The following is a 20,014-nucleotide window of genomic DNA, read 5'->3' on the forward strand; positions in this document are numbered from 1 at the left end:
TCCCAGATAGATGAACAATACTCAAGAATCAGGCGGACAAGCGCCTTGCCTGGCAGTACTTTGTATAATATAAGTGCTGGACACGTAAAATAAAATAAATAAATAATAAATGGTACTGCAACACACAGTAGGCACAAATAAGGTAGAACGTTCAAGGCACCAATCATATTGCCTCGCTTCATTAACAGTTACTCTTCGTATCGATGATGAATTGGTTCATCACTAGTAATATTTGATAGTTGATGCCGTGAAGTTCATTAAGCACAATGGATTAAGATATTACTATTAGTTTATCATTTCCATTGTCGAAAAAATGGTTTAAACGGCTCTGAGCACTATGCGACTTAACTTCTGAGGTCATCAGTCGCCTAGAACTACTTAAACCTAACTAAGCTAAGGACATCATACACATCCATGCCCGAGGCCGGATTCGAACCTGCGACCGTAGCGGGCACTGGGTTCCAGACTGTAGCGCCTAGAACCGCACGGCCACTCCGGTCGGCCATTGTCGAAAGCTATTATTGAGTCAAAGTCATAAAATCATGTCACGATATCCGAGTAAAATATTAACTTTCATGAATGCTTCAACCTCGGACCTGCTCAGTATTCTTCCGAAATACGACTATAAAATTCAGTACATTACTTAGCTTTCTTCGACAGGGAGTTCGCGATCGACCACATGTGAATGCTCCACATTAACCACTGACAAGCGCTCGATAACAACAATAAAACTTATTTCTGAGCCGACAGATGCTTAACCGCAAGTTGTGGCACATTTCAGGGGTTGTATTTGTTCCCGTAGTGAACGGTCTTGCCGCAGAGGATACAACGGTTCCCGTGAGATCACCGAAGTTAAGTACTGTTGGGCGTGGCGGGCACTTGGATGGGTGACCATACAGCCGCCATGCGCTGTTGCCATTTTTCGGGGTGCACTCAGCCTCGTGATACCAGCTGAAGAGCTACTCGACCGAATAATAGCGGCTTCGGTCAAGAATACTATCATAACGGCCGGGAGAGCGGTGTACTGACCCCACGCCCCTCCTATCCCCATCCTCCTCTGAGGGTGACATAGCGGTCGGATGGTCCCGGTAGGCCACTCGTGGCCTGAAGATGGAGTGCTTTTTTTATTTGTTCTGTATCGATCGAGATGTACCAGGATGACCTCACAACATTCAGAAGTGTTCAAACTGGTCATCACGGACAATGATACACCGGTCCCGGCGCTGTATGGAAGAATTTATCGCTGCTTCCGATACTGCTTCCTGAACAGGATTACAAGCAAGCATTACGTAAACTTTTGTGGTTGGCAGGAGGGCCAACCGTATGGTTAAAGGAGGCCGAAATGCACGCGTCTCAGCTCACACAGGCTGGCGTGAGGTCTGGAACATGACAAGGGAATTAGAATTGAGAAAAACGGACGTAGCTGGTGGAATACTTAACTTTAATCCATTAATGGAGAACGTCGCTCTTTGTGGTACAAGATTCACAATGTCAATAGTACGGATACTGGCGCCTTGCTAGGTCGTAGCAAATAACGTAGCTGAAGGCTATGCTAACTATCGTCTCGGCAAATGAGAGCGTAATTTGTCAGTGAACCATAGCTAGCAAAGTCGGCTGTACAACTGGGGCGAGTGCTAGGAAGTCTCTCTAGACCTGTCGTGTGGCGGCGCTCGGTCTGCAATCAATTGATAGTGGCGTCACGCGGGTCCGACGTATACTACCGGACCGCGGCCGATTTAAATGCTACCACCTAACAAGTGTGGTGTCTGACGGTGACACCACATAAACAGTGACGAGGAAGAGCGATCATATCCGGGCTATAGTGTATACATGGCTACCCAGGCACAACTGCTGACGAAAGACGCTAAATATAGGCAAAAGTGTAAAAATATCAAAATATATCTGAGAGCTGGAACTAATGAAAATATGAGGTGGAGAGGAAAAAAGGCAAAAGAAGGAGAAAAAAGGAACAAATAAGAACGCCACTATTGGAGTTTCTGTCTGGTTTAATACTGCTGGATGCTTGCTCGAATGAATTTGATGTTCTTTCTTCTTCTTCTTCGCGGATGGATCACTTGGGACCACACGTAATCAACATTTGTTGGCCTTCCTTTTCGCCCAGTATTCCTTCATAAACAACGAATGGGCTAGTTTTCGTTGCGTAGACCACGTATGTTGGGGAGTTTTTCTCTCTTCTTCCTCAAAACTCCGTGTGTTAGTGATTTTTCTGATTCAGTTCTATCATGCAGATTTGGAAACCCTAATTCTCTCAGGTCTTTTTCCGTCTGTTTGTACCAGTTCGGTCTTGTAGTTTTGTTCTTTAAAAATGTATGTATTTTGTGCGTTAACCTGTTTGAGTCCATTCTTTCTAAATGCCCCATGAATTGGATTCTTCTCATGCACATTGTGTCTGTTATTTTGGAGATATTTTTATATATTTCTGCATTGGGTTTTGGATAATGCATACCATCTTTAGTTTTTGGTCCTGGGATTTTCCTCATTATTTTACGTTCTTTCACTTCTAATTCCTCTTTTAGTGTTCTGTGTTGAAGGTTTAGTGTCTCAGATGCGTAGAGAGCATCGGGTTTAATTACTGTTGTGTAGTGTCGTATTTTGCAGTTCCACGAGAGACTCTTTTAGTTGTAAATGTTTTTGTCAACTGAAACGCCGTTCCATTTTCTGGACTCTTGATCTGACAGATTTCTTTTCATTACAATTTTCTGCAATCCGTTCACCTAAGTATTTAAATTCTTTTACTCGAGAGATGTAGTTATTACCAATTTTGAGATCAGAAGGTGCATCTTTCATGTCAGTCATAAATTTCGTTTTTTCAAATGAAATTTGTAATCCTTTTTTTGCTGCCTGCTCTTGTAATAATTCTAACTGTTTCTGTGCATCGGTAATGTCTTGTACGATCAGTGCCATGTCGTCAGCAGATGCTAAACAGTCTAATTCTATGCCCTTACGTCTCGGTCCCAGTCTGTGTGCTGGTACACCTGCTATTCTCCATTCTCCAACAACTTTTTCAAGAGCACAATTGGAGAGCACTGGGGACAGTACATCCCCTTGTCATACTCCTGTGTCTATTTCAAATTGTGTGCTCAACTCTCCCATAAATTTTACTTTGGATTTGGTCTCCGTGAGTGTTTCTTTTATGATGTTTGTTGTCTTTTGATCTAGTCCAAATTCTGCTAGTACTTCAAAAAGGGATTCTCGGTCTATACTGTCATATGCTTTTTTAAAGTCGACAAACGTGATGACATAACGATTGTTTTAAGTACTATCCAAATATTTCATTGAGTTTTTCAAGTTAAGAATTTGTTCTACCCAGATCGACCTTTTCTGAATCCACCTTGGTATTCGCCTGATTTTCAATCCAGCTGAGGTTCTGCGCGGTTTAGTAGGGCTTTAGACAGAATTTTGTATGTTATTGGCAATAAAGAGATTCCACGATAGTTGTTGGGGTCTGTTTTACTTCCTTTTTTGTACAGAGGATGTATGATTGCTGTCTTCCAATCTGTGGGGATTTTTTCAGTTTTCCAGATTTCATGTATAATTTCTTTGAGTTTTGCAATAAGATTTTCTCCTGCATTTTCCATAATTCTGAGACGATTTGGTCTTTTCCTGATGCTTTGTTATTTTTCAGTGACTGAACTATCTCTTTAATCTCCTGTAAACTTGGTGGCTTTGAGTCTGGGTTTCGTTGTGTGAGATGGAACTCAAATTTTCTGCAGGATTTTCACGATTCAGTAATTTAGAAAAGTATTTTGCAAGAATTTCACAGTTTTCGATGTTGGTATGGGCAATTTCCCCATGTTCATTTTTGAATTGGAATTATGGAGGAGAGTGCTTTATGTTTGTTACTGGGCACAATATACACAAAGATAAGTGAGAGAAGACAAATGAAGCATCTGGATTGGAAGACTTAGCTGTGAATCGTCTCTTTCCTAAGCTAATATATAAGGATCTATCAAAATGTTTCCGTTCGAAGGCAGTATAGTCCAGAACCGGTATGCCAAACAGATAAAATTGCCGTGAGCACTGAGGCATCCATCCTGCTGACGCACGAGGTTGAAGGCACCCGCTGACGAAACATCGTGTCTGTTGCTGCACATCTTCGTCCGACACGAATCGGCGACGTTTGAGGCGTTTTTTGTGGCACCGAGAGCGTGATAATGGCACGGGGAGGGACCAGTACTACAGGGCAGGTGCTCGAATGTGTCCCCCATTTGAGATGCTTTAACTTCCGCCTTACGACACTTGCGATGTGGGGTCGCGCATTACCATGAAGCAGCTGGTTCTCGACAGACATGCTGCCCCACACACATTTTTCATTCTCCGATGGACGTCTACCGCTGTCTGTCCTTTGGCAGCCAAGATAAGAATATCAGTACGGTGACCCTATTTGGAAGCAATTGGTAATAATGTTACCAGATTTCACGTTTCAGGATTTGCCGCATGAACGTCGAAAAACTGCATCGAATTCCCGCTTCGTTTTGTATACGCTGTAGCAACGCTTCCAAACGGAAACTTTTTTATCGCCACTTATATTTTTACCGAACGTCCAGTGGCACTGACACTTCTGAACACCATTCCCTAAAACTGGAATGACGAATAAATATTACATGCTGAATCGAGATAACATTAGAGACAGCTGTGGAAGAAACTGAAGAGCAAACCACAGTAGGGCTCTGAAGCAGCCAAGATTATGGCAGAAAAATGTTTAAGAAGGAGAAGATTATGAGTATCAAACTGCTGGTACAGAAGGTGCTACAGCTCTAACCTCTAAAAGAAATGCTAATTACTCTGATAACACGAAACTTATAGCGCGCAGATAACAAATGGCATTTTTGTGAGCTACTTCATGTGAATATGTCTGTATTACGTTAGGAGATTGTACATTATTATTAACTAATTATTTATGAAAAAAAATGTTTCTGAATGTTCTCGGGAGTTATTACAATACCGCGATAGATGCCTTTCGAGCATATCCATAAAAACCTAGAAAACTTAAGTCAGAAGACCGAACAGGCCAACCCCCTTTTCTCCACGATCAATTCTCCTGGCAGAACACCTTCTCTTCAGAACAGAACGTGCACGCAAGGCATCATGCACTAGAAATCCGTAGTTCTGATGCCACACAACCATTCTGTTTCTCAGCGGCACTTCATCCAAAATACGAGGAAGAACTTGTGTGAGAAAGTTGACATATGCCTTGCTGTTTAGACTATCATTGAGGAAATAAGGGACAATAGTTGCTGTAGTAGGCTGCCTAGTACTACACATCAGACATTAACTCTCCATTGACACTGATATTCCACCTCTTTAAGCCATCGGGGGTTTCAGTGGACAAATGAAGTAATGTTTTTCGTGCTTACCTGTCTTTCGACGAGAAGGAACATACATCGATAACAAGAACATCGGAGAAGAAACTCGATCCGTCGAGGATTTACTGCTGTACTCACTGACACAATTGGACGTAATTCTGAAAGTCGTTCCCATGCAGCTCTTAATATAAGTGCACATGATAATAATTCAACCAGAGATGCGTTAGAATCCTATATACCCCGGTTTTAGGAATGCCAGTCTTCTGCTGGCCGGCCGGTGTGGCCGAGCGGTTCTAGGCGCTTCAGTCTGGAACTGCGCGACCGCCACGCTCGCAGGTTCGAATCCTGCCTCGGGCATGGATGTTTGTGATGTCCTTAGGTTAGTTAGGTTTAAGTAGTTCTAAGTTCTAGGGGACTGATGACCATAGATGATAAGTCCTATAGTGCTCAGAGGCATTTGAACCATCTTCTGCTGATGCTGTCGAGAGCTCGTATGCGGATTCACAACAAAACAAGCCTCATACGTAACCGTGCTCACGTGGGCGTGGTTATGTTCATGTTTCTGAAGAGATTCACGGCGTTCTGTGTTTTCTAGATCAACACCATCTTTCACCGTCATAGACACAGACGTTGTTTGATGCAGATATGCACAGAATGTAAGTAATTCATTTGTTTCTACTTTAGAGTGTTCCTGCGTTGTCGACTTACGTACAAATACATATGTTTGTTTGTTCTCTGTATCGGATGCGACTGGCGATGCGCTGGATGCCTGGAGCGGTTAGACGAATAAATATTTTTGAAATGCTGCTGATGGTGTACAAGATGTCCTTTATCAAATGACACATTAAGATTGTGCTACAACGTAATTTCGGTTGGTGTCTAGGAGATTAATTACTATTCAACAAGACAACTAATGTGACAGGTTTGTATTAATAAATGCCACACTCAACTATTGACGATTCATTTGAGTAAATGTGATCAAATAGGGATCTATTTAGTAATTCAGAATACGCTGCTAAAGAAGTGTGTGGCTGGAATGTAACGGAGAGTGTGGGAAACTTTTGGAATTGTTTGCGGGCATCAGCCAAAGCTTAGGAGAGGAGTTCTACTGAGCTGAATTTGATCCTGATGCTGCAGGACATTCTGAACCAAATGACGAGAGTATTGAGCATTAAACATGGGCTGAAAATAAGCCAAAGAAAGATGGATGAGCCGGCCGGAGTGGCCGTGCGGTTCTAGGAGCTACAGTCTGGAACCGAGCGACCGCTACGGTCGCAGGTTCGAATCCTGCCTCGGGCATTGATGTGTGTGATGTCCTTAGCTTAGTTAAGTTTAATTAGTTCTAAGTTCTAGGCGACGGATGACCTCAAATGTTACATCGCATAGTGCTCAGAGTCATTTGAACCATTTGAGCCAAGATGGATGTAATGAGGGGTAGCAGAAATGAGATAAGTGATAAAATATAACGTCAAAACAGGGAACCAGTGAGCAGACGAGATGAAGGAATTCTGTTACCTTGGAAGCAAAAGAACACACGATGAGCGAAGCAAGGAGGACATAAAAAGCCGACTAGCACAGACAAAGAGGAATTCCTGATCAAATGTAGTCTAGTGCTACCAAACATTGACCTTAATTTGCGGAAGAAATATCTGAGAGCGTGAGTTTGAAGTACAGCATTGAATAGAAGTGAATCACGGAATGAGGGGGCCATCAGAGGAAGAGAGAGTTTGAGATGTGATACTGTAGAAGGATACTGAAACGTAGGTGGAGTGATAAGATGAGAAATGTGGTAGCTCTCCTCAGAATCGGCTAAGATAGAAATATGTGGAAAACACTGACAAAAAGAAACGACAGGTCATGCACTGATACGTCAGAGAATAACTACCGTCGAACTAGAGTGTGCTGTAGAGAGTAAGTACTGTAAAGGGAGACAGATATTGAAATATAATCGACAAATAATTGAGGATGTTGTGTGTACAGTAAGTTCTGGTCTGAGATGAAGAGGTTGGCACAAAAGAGGAAGTCGTAGAAGACTGAATCAGACCAGGCAGATAACTGATGACCCAAAAAGAAAGACACAGTCAAGTGGGCGCTAAATGCCGTGTGTCTGTTCATCTCTAGGACTTTCGACAGGTTCAGATCTCACATTCTGTCAAGTGGACAACACTAGACTGTGACTGGCAACTATCATCTTCACTCAGTACATTCTCGGGCATTCCTCAGAATTTGGAGAAAATCGTGTAGCTAAGGCCCAGTCATAGTCCTAACTACCAGGTGGTTACGGTTTAAGTGCTGCTGCTGACGGAGGTCAAGTGTGGGCTGCAATTATCGTACGGCAGCCAAACTTTGTAGGTATTCTAATGCGTTAATGCAGAACTGCTTTACCTGGAAAAGAATTAGTTCCAATTTTAGCCCCCAGATGCAAATTTGGCGCTGTGCTCTGTATGACACCATGAGATCCACGCTGTCGTCTGACAAGCCATGTGAGTGAAAATGGTTCAAATGGCTCTGAGCACTATGAGACTTAACATCAAAGGTCATCAGTCCCCTAGAACTTAGAATTACTTAAACCTAACTAAACTAAGGACATCACACACATCCATGCCAGAGGCAGGATTCGAACCTGCGACCGTAGCGGTCGCGTGGCTCCAGACTGAAGCGCCTAGAACCACTCGGCCACACCGGCCGGCCATGTGAGTGAATAGCATAGCTATCGAGGAGAGAGACCATGCGCTGCTGGTGAAATTGTTTTATGTGAACGTCAGCGATTACAGTGTCGCATAGAGGGGGTATCACCGCCTGAAATGTCTGAGGAGATGCATGATGTCATTGAATGATTTACAGAAGATGACAATGGAATGCAAAAGCACGGGTGCGATTGGTGCGGCGCCTGGAAGAGGAAGACGCTCAATGCCTGTGGAACAGTGGAAGTTATTGGCGAAGTTGCTGTTGCTGTAACTATGCCAGCACGTGACCCGGATATGCTAGTGCTCGTGTAGTATTATAAGAGCTGTCCATCTCATGGTCAACAGTACGGAAAATTTTGTGGCCTATATTACGCTGGTACCCCTACAAGACCAAGACTGTGTGGCATCTGAAACCTCACGTTTTGCGGCAGCTTTCTGTATTTACTCTTCGGTTTCTGGCACGGATCGAAGTCGATGACATATGGACGGGCAATACGCTATGGAGTGTCGAGGCAGCGAATACACAGAACTGACGAATTAGGGTATTGTTTAGCCGCCTTTAAGCACGCAGACCCTTTGCGCTCGACGTATGTGGCTGTGTGGCGTGGATTCACGAGCACCTTCACTCTCGATCCACTCTTCTCTGGAGAGACTGCACCCAGTGGGGCTGTTAGACACACCGTGACGTCACCGCGTTATCGTGACCTCCTTCTGAACCACGTGATACCTGCTTGGGAAGATCGCAACTGTGTGGAAACTACCTCATGTCCCCCGCCCAGCGAAAGATCTGCTTAACGCAATATTCCACAAACGTGTTTCTCCCAGAGATTTTCCACATGCATAGCTTGCAAGATCGCCTGATGTGAATCCGTATGACTTTTGGCTCCGGGTATGTGTAAGAGAACGCGTTTACCGAGGACACGTTCGGTCTGTACCTGATCTGAAGGTCAGTATACAAGAACATGTTGCTCATATTCCACCGCGAACAACTGCTGAACAAGTCGTTTTATGATTACAGCGTCTCGTCGAAGTCTCAGGTGCTAAAATAAAAAAAAATGTGTAAGCGGCGGCTAATAATAAAATCGACAGAACGCCTTCTTCACTTGTTTGACCTTTTCTGTCCGCGTCCCGCTCCTAATTCATTACATACGGAAACATAAGTCTTTCTTGCATTCACAGCGCCAGATTTGCGCCTGGTGGCCAAAATAGGAACTAATTTTTTCCAGCATATATCGATTCTGCATTGACGGATTGTCATATCTACCACGCTTCGCAGCCGTACGGTAATTACATTCCACTCTGAACCTTTGTGAACAGCTGTACTTTAATTGTAACCACCCGGTAACGTCTAGGGGTGCGCGTACGGCTTCGGCTACGAAGTAAAGATCGCTTGTTGCGTATCCCTGTTCCGTGTTGTGAACGCCAGAGTCGATCCTCCAGTTGCCTTGGAAATCAATAACAAGCACGAGTCCCCCTTTATAGCTGCGTGACGCATCGTTGCGCCACGCACCGACCGTTTGCCACGCTCCTGGAAATAGACAAGAAGGAACTGACAACAGAAACTGCTTCTGTGTCAAAAGAAACTTTTCACTGAAGCACATACCGCTGTACTGAATTCACAGCTGCATAACGTTACGCTTAAGCAGTTTTTTCGTATGCCAGACATTTACAGTACTGGCCATTGCACACCAAGAAGAAATGTAGATGATAAACGAGTATTCATTGGACGAATACATTATACTAGAACTGACATGTAATTACATTTTCACGCAGATTGGGTGCATAGGTCCTGAGGAATCAGTACCCAGAACAACCAACTCTGGCCTGATAACGGCCTTGATACGCCTGGGCATTGAGTCAAACAGAGCTTGGATGGCGTGTACAGGTACAGCTGTCCATTCAGCTTCAGCACGATACCACAGTTCATCAAGAGTAGTGACTGGCGTATTGTGACGAGCCAGTTGCTCGGCCACCATTGACCAGACGTTTTCAATTGGTGAGAAAGCTGGAGAATGTGCCCGCCAGGGCAGCAGTCGAACATTTTCTGTATCCAGAAAGGCCCGTACAGGACCTGCAACATGCGGTCGTGCATTATACTGCTGAAATGTAGGGTTTCGCAGGGATCGAATGAAGGGTAGAACCACGGGTCGTAACACATTTCATGTAACGTCCACTGTTCAAAGTGCCGTCAATGTAAACAAGAGGTGACCGAGACGTGTAACCGATGGCATCCCATAGCATGACGCTGGGTGATACGCCAGTATGGCGATGACGAATACACGCTTCCAATGTGCGTTCACCGCAAGGTTGCCAAACACGGATGCGGCCATCATTATGCTGTAAACAGAACCTGGATCCATCCGAAAAAATGACGTGCAACCAGGTTCGTCGTTGAGTACACCATCGCAGGCGCTCCTGCCTGTGATGCAGCATCAAGGGTAACGGTCTCCGAGCTGATAGTCCATGCTGCTGCGAACGTCGTCGAACTGTTCGTGCAGATGGTAGTTGTCTTGCAAACGTCCCCATCTGTTGACTCAGGGATCGAGACGTGGCTGCACGATCCGTTACAGCCATGCGGATAAGATGCCTGTCATCTCGACTGTTAGTGATACGAGGCCATTGTAATCGAGCACGGCGTTCCGTATTACCCTCCTGAACCCACCGATTCCATATTCTGCTAACAGTCATTGGATCTCGACCAACGCGAGCAGCAATGTCGCGATACGGTAAACCGCAATCGCGATGGGCTACAATCCGACCCTTATCAAAGTCGGAAACGTGATGGTACGTATTTCTCTTCCTTACACGAGGCATCACAACTATGTTTCACCAGGCAACGCCGGTCAACTGCTGTTTCTGTATGAGATATCAGTTGGAAACTTTCCTCATGTCAGCACGTTGTAGGTGTCGTCACCGGCGCCAACCTTGTGTGAATGCTTTGAAAATCTAATCATTTGCATATCACAGCAGCTTCTTCCTTTCGGTTAAATTTCGCGTCTGTAGCACGTCATCTTCGAGGTGTAGCTATTTTAATGGCCAGTAGTGTATATGCCCCCCCATGAACCATGGACCTTGCCGTTGGTGGGGAGGAAAACTCTTGTTGTTATCTCACACACCCTAACTGCAAATGTTTACGTCAATCTGGCGAATCGATCTGCTGTGCTGCCATTGATGACCAGCATTCCAGGGGTGTTTTCCAACAGGATAACGTTGGTCCACATACCGCTGTTGCAACGCAGCATGCTATACAGAGTGTCGATATTTTCCTTGGTCTGTTCGATCACCAGACCCGTTTCAAATCGATGACGTATAGGACTTAATTGGATGACAACTCCAACGTCGTCTTCAGCAACCCTGTATAGGCCGACCAACTACACTGACATCCAACACTTGTACGACACGATGTATGCACGTTTGCAGGCATGAATAAAACACTCTGGTGGTTACACCTCTTATTAATGTACCAGCACTTCACATTTGCAATGGCTTATCTCTCGCTTACAGCAACCTGTGGCGCAGCCAAGGAGGCCTGCAGAGAACAGATGGTGGCACAGTGTCCTATTGCCTTGTGGGCAAGTGCGTGCAGTTGTGGGGTGAGGAATGGCTGGCGGTGACGGCCAATAAGCTGCGGTTGGTGATGTCAACGGCCTAGCTGTGGCGTTCCTCCTGCCAGTTGCTCAGGCGGGATGAAGTGACCCTCACAAGTCTTGCCCTCTCACACACAGCTTTTTATTAAGGCGGGAGGATCCCCCGTTTTGTGATGCCTGTGGCGCGTCACAGAGTGCATATCCCGTGATGCAAGGACCGAAGCAAACATTGTTGGGGATCTGCCCTGTATTTCAGCTGATGATAACACGAGTTATGGTTTTAAAGTTTTGTCATGTGTCTGGACTTGTAAACTGGAGGTTTTAGTGTGTTGCACAGTGGCTGCCTCCCCCTTCTTTCTATTCCTGTGGTCAGCCAGTCACATCCATCTGCGATATTGTTTTAGCTCCTTATGCCACTTTCTTCCTGTGTGGTGAATGTTTTGATATTGTTTCGCGCTTCTTTGTGGACACGCAACATTGTTATCTTTGCTTTTCGTGCTGTTTTACCCTCATGTTTAGTGAATTTTACCGACACTCGGCTCGATCTATTTCCGCGCGGGCGCTGAAGACCCTGCTATCGTGCACCCATACCAACATATCCATCCATCCATACAAACGTATTCCAGAAATTTCGTTACTGCACAATAATAATTTGGTGTTGCGATATTTATTATCAGTGTAGTTGCTGGCATATACACTGTTGTTGTTGTTGTCTTCAGTCCTGAGACTGGTTTGATGCAGCTCTCCATGCTACTCTATCCTGTGCAAGCTGCTTCATCTCCCAGTACCTACTGCAACCTACATCCTTCTGAATCTGCTTAGTGTACTCATCTCTCGGTCTCCCTCTACGATTTTTACCCTCCACGCTGCCCTCCAATGCTAAATTTGTGATCCCTTGATGCCTCAAAACATGTCCTACCAACCGATCCCTTCTTCTAGTCAAGTTGTGCCACAAACTTCTCTTCTCCCCAATCCTATTCAATACTTCCTCATTAGTTATGTGATTTACCCATTTAATCTTCAGCATTCTTCTGTAGCACCATATTTCGAAAGCTTCTATTCTCTTCTTGTCCAAACTATTTATCGTCCATGTTTCACTTCCATACATGGCTACACTCCAAACAAATACTTTCAGAAACGACTTCCTCATACATAAATCTATATTCGATGTTAACAAATTTCTCTTCTTCAGAAACGCTTTCCTTGCCATTGCCAGTCTACATTTTATATCCTCTCTACTTCGACCATCATCAGTTATTTTACTTTCTAAATAGCAAAACACCTTTACTACTTGAAGTGTCTCATTTCCTAATCTAATTCCCTCAGCATCACCCGATTTACTTTGACTACATTCCATTACCCTCGTTTTGCTTTTGTTGATGTTCATCTTATATCCTCCTTTGAAGACACTGTCCATTCCGTTCAACTGCTCTTCCAAGTCCTTTGCCGTCTCTGACAGAATTACAATGTCATCGGCGAACATCAAAGTTTTTATTTCGTCTCCATGAATTTTAATACCTACTCCAAATTTTTCTTTTGTTTCCTTTACTGCTTGCTCAATATACAGATTGAATAACATCGGGGAGAGGCTACAACCCTGTCTCACTCCTTTCCCAACCACTGCTTCCCTTTCATGCCCCTCGACTCTTATGACTGCCATCTGGTTTCTATACAAATTGTAAATAGCCTTTCGCTCCCTGTATTTTACCCCTGCCACCTTTAGAATTTGAAATTGAGTATTCCAGTCAACATTGTCAAAAGCTTTCTCTAAGTCTACAAATGCTAGAAACGTAGGTTTGCCTTTTCTTAATCTTTCTTCTAAGATAAGTCGTAAGGTCAGTATTGCCTCACGTGTTCCAACATTTCGACGGAATCCAAACTGATCCTCACCGAGGGCCGCATCTACCAGTTTTTCCATTCGTCTGAATAGAATTCGCGTTAGTATTTTGCAGCTGTGGCTTATTAAACTGATAGTTCGGTAATTTTCACATCTGTCAGCACCTGCTTTCTTTGGGATTGGAATTATTATATTCTTCTTGAAGTCTGAGGGTATTTCGCCTGTCTCATATATCTTGCTCACCAGCTGGTAGAGTTTTGTCAGGACTGGTTCTCCCAAGGCCGTCAGTAGTTCTAATGGAATGTTGTCTACTCCCGGGGCTTTGTTTCGACTCAGGTCTTTCAGTGCTCTGTCAAACTCTTCACGCAGTATCGTATCTCCCATTTCGTCTTCATCTACATCCTCTTCCATTTCCATAATATTGTCCTCAAGTACATCGCCCTTGTATAAACCTTCTATATACTCCTTCCACCTTTCTGCCTTCCCTTCTTTGCTTAGAACTGGGTTGCCATCTGAGCTCTTGATATTCATACAAGTGGTTCTCTTATCCTCAAAGGTCTCTTTAATTTTCCTGTAGGCAGTATCTATCTTACCCCTAGTGAGATAAGCTTCTACATCCTTACATTTGTCCTCTAGCCATCGCTGCTTAGCCATTTTGCACTTCCTGTCGATCTCATTTTTGAGACGTTTGTATTCCTTTTTGCCAGCTTCATTTACTGCATTTTTATATTTTCTCCTTTCATCAATTAAATTCAATATTTCTTCTGTTACCCAAGGATTTCTAGCAGCCCTCGTCTTTGTACCTACTTTATCCTCTGCTGCCTTCACTACTTCATCCCTCAGAGCTACCCATTCTTCTTCTACTGTATTTCTTTCCCCTATTCCTGTCAATTGTTCCCTTATGCTCTCCCTGAAACTCTGTACAACTTCTGGTTCTTTCAGTTTATCCAGGTCCCATCTCCTTAATTTCCCACATTTTTGCAGTTTCTTCAGTTTTAATCTGCAGGTCATAACCAATAGATTGTGGTCAGAGTCCACATCTGCCCCTGGAAATGTCTTACAACTTAAAACCTGGTCCCTAAATCTCTGTCTTACCATTATATAATCTATCTGATACCTTTTAGTATCTCCAGGGTTCTTCCACGTGTACAACCTTCTTTCATGATTCTTAAACCAAGTGTTAGCTATGATTAAGTTGTGCTCTGTGCAAAATTCTGCTAGGCGGCTTCCTCTTTCATTTCTTAGCCCCAATCCATATTCACCTACTATGTTTCCTTCTCTCACTTCTCCTACACACGAATTCCAGTCACCCATTACTATTAAATTTCCGTCTCTCTTCACTATCTGAACCATTTCTTTTATTTCATCGTACATTTCTTCAATTTCTTCATCATCTGCAGAGCTAGTTGCCATATAAACTTGTACTACTGTAGTAGGTGTGGGCTTCGTATCTATCTTGGCCACAATAATTCGTTCACTATGCTGTTTGTAGTAGCTTACCCGCATTCCTATTTTCCTATTCATTATTAAACCTACTCCTGCATTACCCCTATTTGATTTTGTGTTTATAACCCTGTAGTCACCTGACCAGAAGTCTTGTTCCTCCTGCCACCGAACTTCACTAATTCCCACTATATCTAACTTTAACCTATCCATTTCCCTTTTAAAATTTTGTAACCTACCTGCCCTATTAAGGGATCTGACATTCCACGCTCCGATCCGTAGAACGCCAGTTTTCTTTCTCCTCATAACGACATCCTCCTGAGTAGTCCCCGCCCGGAGATCCGAATGGGGGACTATTTTACCTCCGGAATATTTTACCCAAGAGGATGCCATCATCATTTAATCATACAGTAAAGCTGCATGTCCTCGGGAAAAATTACGGCTGTAGTTTCCCCTTGCTTTCAGCCGTTCGCAGTACCAGCACAGCAAGGCCGTTTTGGTTAAAGTTGCAAGGCCAGATCAGTCAATCATCCAGACTGTTGCCCCTGCAACTACTGAAAAGGCTGCTGCCCCTCTTCAGGAACCACACGTTTGTCTGGCCTCTCACAGATACCCCTCCGTTGTGGTTGCACCTACGGTACGGCCATCTGTATCGCTGAGGCACGCAAGCCTCCCCACCAACGGCAAGGTCCATGGTTCATGGGGGGGTCACTAAACCTACCCAAATATATAAACAACCATGCATCAGCAGAGCCTATTAGACGGAGGCCGTCCGACAGTCGATCAGTTCCAGTCATTCCACCAGGAAGGAGGGACACGTCTCGTGGTGTCTGTAGTTCAACCATGCCTAGATGGTCAATACTACGGTTCGATCGCGTCCGCATCGTTACTTTGTGCCAGGAAGGACTGTGAACAAATGAAGTGTCCAGGCTTTCGGAGTGAACCGAGCGATGTTGTTCGGACATTGAGGAGATACAGAGAGACAGGAACCAGTCGATGACATGCGTCGCTCAGGCCGCCTAAGGGCTACTACTGCAGTGGATGACCGCTACCTATGGATTATGGCTCGGAGGAACGCTGACAGCAACGCCACCATGTTGAATTCGTGCAGCGACAGGACGGCGTGTTGCGATTCAAACTGAGCGCAATAGGCTGCATGATGCACAACTTCACTCCCGACGTCCATGGCGAGGTCCATCTTTGCAAAAACGACACCATGCTGCGCGGTACAGATGGGCCCAACAACGTGCCGAATGGACAGCTCAGAATTGGCATCACGTTCTCTTCACCGATGAGTGTCGCATATGCCTTTAACCAGACAATCGTCGGAGACATGTTTGGAGGCAGCCCGGTCATGCTGAACGCCTTAGACAAACTGTCACACGAGTGCAGCAAGGTGAAGGTTCCCTGCTGTTTTGGGGTGGCATTATGTGGGGCCGACGTACCCTGCTGGTGGTCATGGAAGGCGCCGTAACGGCTGTACGATACGTGAATGCCATCCTCCAACCGATAGTGCAATCATATCGGCAGCATATTGGCGAGGCATTCGTCTTCATGGACGACAATTCGCGCCCCCATCGTGTACATCTTGTAAATAACTTCCTTCAGGATAACAACATCGCTCGTGTAGAGTGGCCAGCATGTTCTCCAGACATGAACGGTATCGCACATGCCTGGGATAGATTGAAAACGGCTGTTTATGGACGACATGACCCACCAACCACTGTGAGGGATCTACGCCCAATCGCCGTTGAGGTGTGGGACAATCTGGACCAACAGTCCCTTGTTGAACTTGTGGATAGTATGCCACGACTAGTACAGGCGTGCATCAATGCAAGTGGATGTGCTGCTGGGTATTAGAGGTACCGGTGTGTACAGCACTCTGGACCACCACCTCTGAAGGTGTCGCTGAATAGTGGTACAACATGCAATGTGAGATTTTCATGAGTAATGAAAAAGGCGGAAATGATGTTTATGTTGATCTCTATTCCCATTGTCTGTACAGGTTCCGGAACTCTTGGAATCGAGGTGATGCAAACCTTTTTTTTAGTGTGTGTATAATATCGAATTGGGCACTCTTCAGGGTCAGTATTTTACTTGGCACTACAACTGTTAACTCCGTGGCGTTACGACTTTTAATGCACATTTATAGACTACACCTATATGAACGTGCAAATGGAGGCGAATGCCGTTTCTTTAATTCGTTTTCGCCTGCTTTCCGTAAAGCCGGTCTACGTTTGTGACACGGACAATCAAGAAAGTCCAGGTGGCACACAGCTACCATGGTGCCCTCGATTACTACCAGAGGTCCACTGGTGGCCAGCTGAATGTCCCCAACAGCATTACACTGTCCCACCGGCCTACGCCTGTGGCGCTTAGCGTGTTTCGAGTGGCCTTTAACTGGATGACGGCGTATCCTGACACAATTATCGACGTAGGGTAACGTGAGTCATCCGACCATTTCCCCTGAGCCACAGTCGAACTTCTATTTTCCCGTGACGCTGTGAACGCAACTGACGACGTCGGTGGTTCAACACATGAACACCTACTGATCGTCTGCTGCGGAGACAAATGTAAGCCGGCTGCCGTGTCTTTAACGAAAATTTCGTTTACAGATACTCTAGCAGGAAAACACATCTTTCCCTACGTATTCAGGCATTCATTTTGCCAATTTTCTATCAGGAAAAACAACAGAAGAACAGTGTTTCTAGTGTAGTACCGAAAAAAATTCAGGTCCACGAATTCGTGAAAACACCTTTGAAGTTATGAAACAGAGGTCCAAAGAAATATGTGTTGTTGTTGTTGTTGTCTTCAGTCCTGAGACTGGTTTGATGCAGCTCTCCATGCTACTCTATCCTGTGCAAGCTGCTTCATCTCCCAGTACCTACTGCAACCTACATCCTTCTGAATCTGCTTAGTGTACTTATCTCTCGGTCTCCCTCTACGATTTTTACCCTCCACGCTGCCCTCCAACGCTAAATTTGTGATCCCTTGATGCCTCAAAACATGTCCTACCAACCGATCCCTTCTTCTAGTCAAGTTGTGCCACAAACTTCTCTTCTCCCCAATCCTATTCAATACCTCCTCATTAGTTACGTGATCTATCCACATTATCTTCAGTATTCTTCTGTAGCACCACATTTCGAAAGCTTCTATTCTCTTCTTGTCCAAATTAGTTATTGTCCATGTTTCACTTCCATACATGGCTACACTCCAAACAAATACTTTCAGAAACGACTTCCTGATACATAAATCTATATTCGATGTTAACAAATTTCTCTTCTTCAGAACCCCTTCCTTGCCATTGCCAGTCTACATTTTATATCCTCTCTACTTCGACCATCATCAGTTATTTTACTTCCTAAATAGCAAAACTCCTTTACTACTTGAAGTGTCTCATTTCCTAATCTAATTCCCTCAGCATCACCCGATTTAATTTGACTACATTCCATTATCCTCGTTTTGCTTTTGTTGATGTTCATCTTATATCCTCCTTTCAAGACACTGTCCATTCCGTTCAACTGCTCTTCCAAGTCCTTTGCCGTCTCTGACAGAATTACAATGTCATCGGCGAACCTCAAAGTTTTTACTTCGTCTCCATGAATTTTAATACCTACTCCAAATTTTTCTTTTGTTTCCTTTACTGCTTGCTCAATATACAGATTGAATAACATCGGGGAGGGGCTACAACCCTGTCTCACTCCTTTCCCAACCACTGCTTCCCTTTCATGCCCCTCGACTCTTATGACTGCCATCTGGTTTCTGTACAAATTGTAAATAGCCTTTCGCTCCCTGTATTTTACCCCTGCCACCTTCAGAATTTGAAATTGAGTATTCCAGTCAACATTGTCAAAAGCTTTCTCTAAGTCTACAAATGCTAGAAACGTAGGTTTGCCTTTTCTTAATCTTTCTTCTAAGATAAGTCGTAAGGTCAGTATTGCCTCACGTGTTCCAACATTTCGACGGAATCCAAACTGATCCTCCCCGAGGTCCGCATCTACCAGTTTTTCCTTTCGTCTGTAAAGAATTCGAGTTAGTATTTTGCAGCTATGACTTATTAAACTGATAGTTCGGTAATTTGCACATCTGTCAGCACCTGCTTTCTTTGGGATTGGAATTATTATATTCTTCTTGAAGTCTGAGGGTATTTCGCCTGTCTCATATATCTTGCTCACCAGCTGGTAGAGTTTTGTCATGACTGGTTCTCCCAAGGTCGTCAGTAGTTCTAATGGAATGTTGTCTACTCCGGGGGCCTTGTTTCGACTCAGGTCTTTCAGTGCTCTGTCAAACTCTTCATGCAGTATCGCAACTCCCATTTCGTCTTCATCTACATCCTCTTCCATTTCCATAATATTGTCCTCAAGTACATCGCCCTTGTATAAACCTTCTATATACTCCTTCCACCTTTCTGCCTTCCCTTCTTTGCTTAGAACTGGGTTGAGCTCTTCATATTCATACATGTGGTTCTCTTCTCTCCAAAGGTCTCTTTAATTTTCCTGTAGGCAGTATCTATCTTACCCCTAGTGAGATAAGCTTCTACATCCTTACATTTGTCCTCTAGCCATCGCTGCTTAGCCATTTTGCACTTCCTGTCGATCTCATTTTTGAGACGTTTGTATTCCTTTTTGCCTGCTTCATTTACTGCATTTTTATATTTTCTCCTTTCATCAATTAAATTCAATATTTCTTCTGTTACCCAAGGACTTCTAGCAGCCCTCGTCTTTTTACCCACTTTGTCCTCTGCTGCCTTCACTACTTCATCCCTCAGAGCTACCCATTCTTCTTCTACTGTATTTCTTTCCCCTATTCCTGTCAATTGTTCCCTTATGCTCTCCCTGAAACTCTGTACAACCTCTGGTTCTTTCAGTTTATCCAGGTCCCATCTCCTTAAGTTCCCACCTTTTTGCAGTTTCTTCAGTTTTAATCTACAGGTCATAACCAATAGATTATGGTCCAAGTCCACATCTGCTCCTGGAAATGTCTTACAACTTAAAACCTGGTTCCTAAATCTCTGTCTTACCATTATATAATCTATTTGATACCTTTTAGTATCTCCAGGGTTCTTCCACGTATACAACCTTCTTTCATGATTCTTAAACCAAGTGTTAGCTATGATTAAGTTGTGCTCTGTGC

The sequence above is a fragment of the Schistocerca gregaria genome, chromosome 7, assembly GCF_023897955.1.
Source record: "Schistocerca gregaria isolate iqSchGreg1 chromosome 7, iqSchGreg1.2, whole genome shotgun sequence".
Classification (NCBI taxonomy): domain Eukaryota; kingdom Metazoa; phylum Arthropoda; class Insecta; order Orthoptera; family Acrididae; genus Schistocerca; species Schistocerca gregaria.